This window comes from Lupinus angustifolius, chromosome LG06, assembly GCF_001865875.1.
Source record: "Lupinus angustifolius cultivar Tanjil chromosome LG06, LupAngTanjil_v1.0, whole genome shotgun sequence".
NCBI classification, from domain to species: domain Eukaryota; kingdom Viridiplantae; phylum Streptophyta; class Magnoliopsida; order Fabales; family Fabaceae; genus Lupinus; species Lupinus angustifolius.
The window spans coordinates 3,518,605-3,525,994 of record NC_032014.1 but is presented as its reverse complement, the minus strand read 5'-3'; the positions used below and the strand labels follow the sequence as shown (position 1 = coordinate 3,525,994).

General features: G+C 28.5%; 1 long non-coding RNA gene across 1 annotated transcript in view; it reads right to left on the bottom strand.

Moving 5' to 3' along the window:
* Positions 1-770, bottom strand: part of LOC109349013 — a 6,497-nt gene extending 5,727 nt beyond the window's left edge. The window contains exon 1 of the long non-coding RNA XR_002107892.1: positions 639-770. This is a non-coding gene — a long non-coding RNA (uncharacterized LOC109349013). The remainder of the gene's footprint in view (positions 1-638) is intronic.

Here is a 7,390-nt window from a genome sequence, read left to right as displayed (position 1 = left end):
CTCTCTCTCTCTCTCTCTCTCCCCCTCGCGTTCTCTCTCGCGTTCTCCCCCTCGCGTTCTCTCCCTCGCTCTCACTCTCCCATATTTCTGAAAGAACTTATGTAACAACATCCAATGATCTCGTCATTATATAGCCGATTAAACACCAACACTGTAATAAAATCTACTTAATGGGCCTTGTTAATACATATTTTATGTCACATTTTTTATTTTATTTTTTGCATTCCTTATAGCACTGTGAAACTGATTTCCTCTTCTTTCAATTACCAACTTTTAATAACTAACTTAATAATAATATATATATTTATAAAAAATATTTCAATAAAATGTATAATTTCAAATTTTAATTATAACACTGAGTCTTGTGAAAATAAAAAACAAAACAACTCTCAGTGAGCTCTAAGTCAGGAGTTATAAATATTATTAAAATAAATAAGATCCAATAAAATCAAAGTTTTAATTTTTACAAAGTAACAAAAAAACAATAAATTTATATTTTTTGCAGTTGAATAAAAGAAAAAAAAATCACTTCCCTTATTGGGATGAGTATTTGATGATTAAACAAAGTAGAACATAGAATTTAATTGAAGATTACATTTGATGAAGAAAAAAAGTAGAGAGTAGAAAGAGAAACATACCTTAGCAAAGAGAAGGTGGAATAGCATTGTTGTTTGGTAAAATGAAAGTGTAAGCGTGAAAAAAGAAGGAGAACAATTGTAATAGTGCATTTAACAGTAGAAGAAAAAAAAGTAGAAATGGAGTTGTTGAAGTGAGAGAGAAAGAACTCTCACTGTTGTACTTGAATATGTGCCATTCAATTGAGTGGGTCATGGTCCATTTCAATTATTGAGCTCAAGGGGAAGTGGGGCCCATGTTCTTAATTACAAAATCACTTTTTAATAAAAATTCTGGATTTTTAGATTAAATTTTATTTTCAGTTATCAGTCATTACTCATTCCTTCATTTCTGAACTAATTAATGACATGACACTCATTCATTATTATTACAAATGTAAGGGTGTTTAATATATGTATACTCAATATAATAATTTATACATAATTATTATATTATTTATTATTGATTTAAATTATTATTTTTTTAAGAATCAATAATAATTAATATGAATCAGTGCTAGTATACAAAACTCTTAATTATGTCATTTTTAATAGTGTATTTGTTTAAATTCTCCATACATTCCAATCGAATTTCATGAAACTTCATCAATATAATCTTTGGGTGAGACTATTGATTTTCACATGTGTTTATTCATACTTTTGATTCAGTCCCGATTTAGTTAAGAGAAAAACTCTAATAATATATAAGTTTTATAAATTATTACTATATCTTTCAACATTTGTGTTTAATCTTTATTGATTACTCCTAGAAAGTAACTTAAATGAATAGTTGATAATATATAGATATTATATTTTTTGTTAAATAAAAAGATATGATTGTTTAATTGAAAATGTAGAATTTATCAAAAATATCTTATACTAAAAATCAAGAAAATAGCTAATCATCATTCTATTTTATGAGGGATTGTATGCAATTTGCCCCCTCTTGAAACTCTGCCAAAGTAGCTTACCTTTTTTTTTGTTTCTCATAGATATCTTCGTACTAGAGGTAATAATGTCCAAGTCAGAAATATCCACAAATATGTAAATCTAACTCTTTTAATGAATATTTTTTAATTCATAAGATTCGAACTTGAGACCTTACTTAAAGAAAATCAAACATATATCATTCGAACCAACCTCATTGATAAAATAACTTCTCTTTGCCACACTTATTCCTAATTTCCTATATTATGTATTTAAATTACTAATTCATCAATGATTATATGCTTCAACATGTTTGCTTATTCTTTAGCAAGAATTCAAGTCTTACACAGAATGTATGCACCAGTTATAAAAAAATATTCAACATGTTTGCTAAATCTTAAAGACATCATAAACGGTCCATACTCAATAAAACTTAAAGTACTCATAGGAGACATAATTAGCAAAGTACCACTATTCAAAATTTTGTGATGTACATCACCAAATAAACGTGTTACCTCATACAACACATAACCAAAAACTCATTACTTCAAAGTTGAGATCATCATGTCACACTCATGCTTGTTTGGTTACTTCTACAAATAATTCATGGGAAAAATAAATATATCATATTAATATTAAGAGATAAGTTAGCTTCTCTAGCCACTAAAATAATTACAAATGTCCTATTTAATATATTTTTACAAAAACATTTCTAAAAATTAAAAGAAAATAATACACATGTCATAATTTTAATGATTAAAAAAAATAAGAATATCATAGAGATACTCTATTATGAACTTCTTCTCATATGAGGCCAATCCTCAAATTTTGTACATCATGTGTAGTGAGTATAAGCCACCCATAATTTACAATTTTTTTTTAACTATGTCAAGTTTTTATGTCAAATTTTGAAGTACATGGAATAAGTTGAGTGCAAAATAAAAATTAGTATGTTTTCTATATAAAAAAATCATTTTTATTTGAATTAGAGTAGGCCCTAACAGTCCAACTATAAAAAAAGGAAGAAAACAACTTCAACATGTCAGAAAACCCTTCAATTAGTCGATATGTTTCTTTACCACTTTAAACTAGGTGACTAGATTGACCATTTTACTCACATTTAAATAAACCAAAAATAAATATTTTGTTAGAATCAACTAGGACTGCAAACAAGCCGAACCAAATCGAACCAGAATTCAACCCAGTTCAGCTCGAAACTCAACTCGAGTTGGATACACGTTATTTTCTTAGCTCAAGTACAGTTCGGTTAAAGTTCTCCGAACTATTCAACTCAATTCGATTAGTTCATTTGGACAACTTAAATAGTTAATTAATTTTTTAAAAATACTACAAAAAGATTTATACATATAAATATAACCATGTTTCCATATATAATAAAAATAAATATAAAAAATAATGCATGAGTCATAATAAATATAAAAATATAATGGATGAGTCATAATCAACATAAAAACTAGTTGATATATATATTTGTATACATATCGAACTAGTTCATTAACCGCACGAGTTGAACTGTATCCAATTCAAGTTTGATTCGTTTATTTAACAAATTCAATTTCCAGTTCAAGTTTAACTCATTTGGTTCATGAACCAAGTTTGTCGAGCTATATAACAAATTGACCATGAAGCATATCACGTCTTAACATCATTCACTATTAATTTGGAATTTATGTGTATATTTTAAGTAAAAAATATACTTGATGTTGTTCATAATTCAGTTAAAAAAACATAACTTCCATTATTGCTAAACCTAATCAGATTCCATGAAGAATGACAACAAATGATGAGATATTTTCTACAAAAGGAAAGTCCAAAGATTGCTTGGAAGTAAGATCTTTGCGTTGATCCTTTCTTGAACCAGAGAGGGAAGTCCAACTAACTGATTTAACCAATTAAATTGGTTCAACCCTATATAAACCTTTTCCTATTTGATTTTCCTTATTATGCAAAATCAATAGCAAACTACAAAATATATATATATATATATATATATATATATATAACAACATCAAGCCTTTATCCTATTAGGTGAGGCCGACTACATGAATTGAACGATGTCATAATGCTCTATGGTTTTGTTTGTAAACCTTTAATCATTTCCCCTATGAATAATTTTTTTTTATTTTAGAAACATTTAGAGACGCCACCTCTAATTCATAATGCAATTGCAATATTTATAATCCAACCTTATTATGCAAAATCAATAGCAAATTACAATAAATATATATATATATATACAACAACATCAAGCTTTTATCCTATTAGGTGGGGCCATCTACATAAATCGCCATAATACTCTATAGTTTTGTTTGTAAACCTTTAATCATCTCCCCTATGGATAAAGAATTTCTATTTTAGAAGCATTTAGAGACATCACCTCTGATTCATAATGCAATTGCATTGAAGGTCCATAAAGACTCAAAATACCATCCAAATATTACATTATGGATAAAGAATTCACACCTTAATTGCAATTATTCAGAAACAAGAGGAGGCCATATTAGAAATGTGTTTAAGGTCATATAGACTCAAAATATCATGCTTATTTTACAATATAAAAATATATTTTATAATGAAGTGACATTTAAGGACATCAATATTCAAGGAAAAAAAACATAATAAAAAATATACATCATGAATAAAGAAATGTGCATTGATTGACAATGCATTTAGGGTTGACTACGTTCTTCCTGAATTTACATTATGAATAAAGAATTAATACTGCATATAATATTTGCCGCTAGAGTTATCAAGGTACATACCACCAATTTTTATACATACCACCAATTTTTATATTATGACTCGTGCTACATTTAGGGACCAACATGTATCTAATTTCTAGATTATGAAACAATTGCATATTGAGTAGCCTAAATCATTCAATCAAGAATAACAATTATAATTTATATAATAATATAATGAACAAAGAATGCAGATTGCAATTTGCATTTAGGTTCTCGAGGGACAATCAGCACCATCTGCTTTTACATCATGAATACACAACCCATATAGCTACTGTATTAGGAATATCATAGTCCCCGAAAGTATAACATCCAAATTTCATACTACAATTTCATTAAAGGAGACCAAAAGCTCAAATGAATTTTACATTTTGAATCATTTACAACCAGCCAGCTAATAAGGGTCTCAAAAAATATTATCTTGTGATACCTTGTTGGTGTAAGTTAATTGAATGTTGAAGAAGTTGATTTTTACATATGAGAATAAAGAATATTGTGTGAGTAAAGTAACGTACATGTATAACTTAATATAATAAACCAATTATATCTATCAATAAAGAAAAAATAAAAATGACTTAAAATCATACCTGTTAGTAGCTTTGATAGTTAAATATCATTGATTTGTTTAACAAAATTGAAGAAAAAATTTAAAATAATTCTGAGAAACGTAGTTAACACACATTGTTACAACCATTACAAATATTACTAAATAGTAAGTACTAATATGTTGACATATACCAATAGAAAACACAAATGTAGTTATGAGAAAATGAAGTAAAAATGAAAAATAAAAGTAAAATCATACGTGAGTTGATGAAGATAATAGATTTGTGAAACACAAATTAAAAAAAAAGAAATAGCTATAAAATGATGAAGTAAAAATGAAAAAAAATATTTCCAAGTAATAACTACCAATATGTTTATATACACATTTTGTTACGAGAATGATGAAGTAAAAATGAAAAGAGCATAAAATTATATTTGTGAGTTGCTTTGTCATTTGAAAATGAAGAAGTAAAAAATAAAAAATGATACCTTTGAGTTGATTTAAGTTGAAGAAGAAGATTTGTTAAACAAAACTTAGAAAAAATAAAAAATAGTGTATGTGATATTTTCATAATTTTAAAGTTATTTTGAAAGATATCCAAATGAAGTGTGTTTAATTTAGGAATTTCAACAACTCATTAATTTTACAAAAAAACCTCTACTTTGTATACTTATCATAAATGGAGAGTGTCTAATTTTATAATTACAACAACCTTTCAAATTAACACAAATAACCTTTTTATATACACTTATCACAAATGTAGAATATCTACTTTAGTATTTTCAATAGCTCTTTTTTCTTATAGAAGATAGTAGTTATATAGTTGATTTTAAAAATTTAACTAGTGGCAATATCATTAGTTGTACTCCTCATTATGAAGGTGCATATTGTTTAGTGTTGGACATGCATGCGAGAGAGTGTGACAGAATCAATTTCCAATCTTCTTCATAAATTACTATAACTCATGATATTTTTAATGTGATTTTCTTGAACTTCAACCGATAATTATGTGATTTTCTTGAACTTCAGCGGATAGTTATGTGATTTTCTTGAAATTCAGCTCATAGTATTGCGATTTTCTTGAACTTCAGCTGATAATGATATGGTTTTCTTGAACTTAAGCTGATAAGGATGTGATTTTGTACGCATGAAATTGAGTCATACTGTTGTTAAAACCAGTGTGAAGAAACAGAATGCATTCACTGTGAAAACCAGTGAATTGGCAACAATAAGAAATGAGATTTAAAGAGGAAGAAAGAGTAATGAATTGAGAAAAGTATAAAAGATAGATGATAAGGAATGCATCAATAGTTCATGTATATTGAATTGGATTAAGAAGGAAGAATAGTGAGGTTTCTATTTATAGCATACACCAACCAACTAACTACTAAAAATAGTAAAACCATAAAAACAGAAAACTGTTTTAACAAAGCTTAAGCAATTGAATTAAACTAATTGAATTACAATTCTTCAACAACTGTTTCATGTTGGATATGCATGCGAAAGAGGGTGAGAGAATCAATTTCCAACCCTTTCTATCTCTCTTTTCTATCTCAATTTCCAATCTTCTTCATGAATTACTACACTTATTGAGCCAACTTCTTAGTATCTCAGTGATGTGATTTTCTTGAATTTCACCTCATAATATTGCCATTTTCTTGAACTTCAACTCATAATAATGTGATTTTCTTGAACTTCAACTGATAATTATGTGATTTTCTTGAACTTCAGCGGATAATGATGTCATTTTCTTGAACTTCAACTGATAATGATGTGGTTTTCTTGAACCTGAACTGATAATCATGTGATTTTCTTGAACTTAAAGTCTTAAACTATGTAATTTTCATGGGCATCATCCTTAGCAGGATACAAAATTCCATAGCCTAAGGTTCCTTTTAGATATCTCAATAGCTTCTTCACAGCACCCAAATGGCTCTGCTTAGGTGATTCAACAAACCTGCTGACCCAACCAACACCAAAAGCAATGTCTGGCCTGGAATTGCATACATATCTCAGTGAACCCACCATTTGCCTGTACAAAGTCTTATCAACTGGTTGATCTGATTCATCTATGCATAGCACTGCCCCTGCATCAATTGGAGTTGTTGTTGAGTTACAATTCAGCATATCAAATCTCTGCAATACATCAGCAGTGTACTTCATTTGATGCATGAATACTCCAGCCTGTGTTCTCTTGAATTCGATGCCTAAGAAGTAGGAAAGTTCTCCTAGATCAGACATCTCAAATTCAGTGTGCATCTCTTGCTTGAATGCCAATATATTGTTGAGATCTCCACCAGTTATGAGAAGATCATCAACATATAGGCATAGAATTAGCAAATCAGTGAAGTGTCTCCCTTTCACATACGCTCCATGTTCAGTAGTACACTTAGTGAAGCCAAGTCTTAATAGGAAAGCATCTATCCTCTTGTTCCAAGCTCTTGGAGCTTGTTTGAGTCCATAAAGGGCCTTGTGCAGTTTGAACACCAAGTCTTCTTTGCCTTCTTTGATGAAACCTGGTGGCTGAGTTACATAAACTT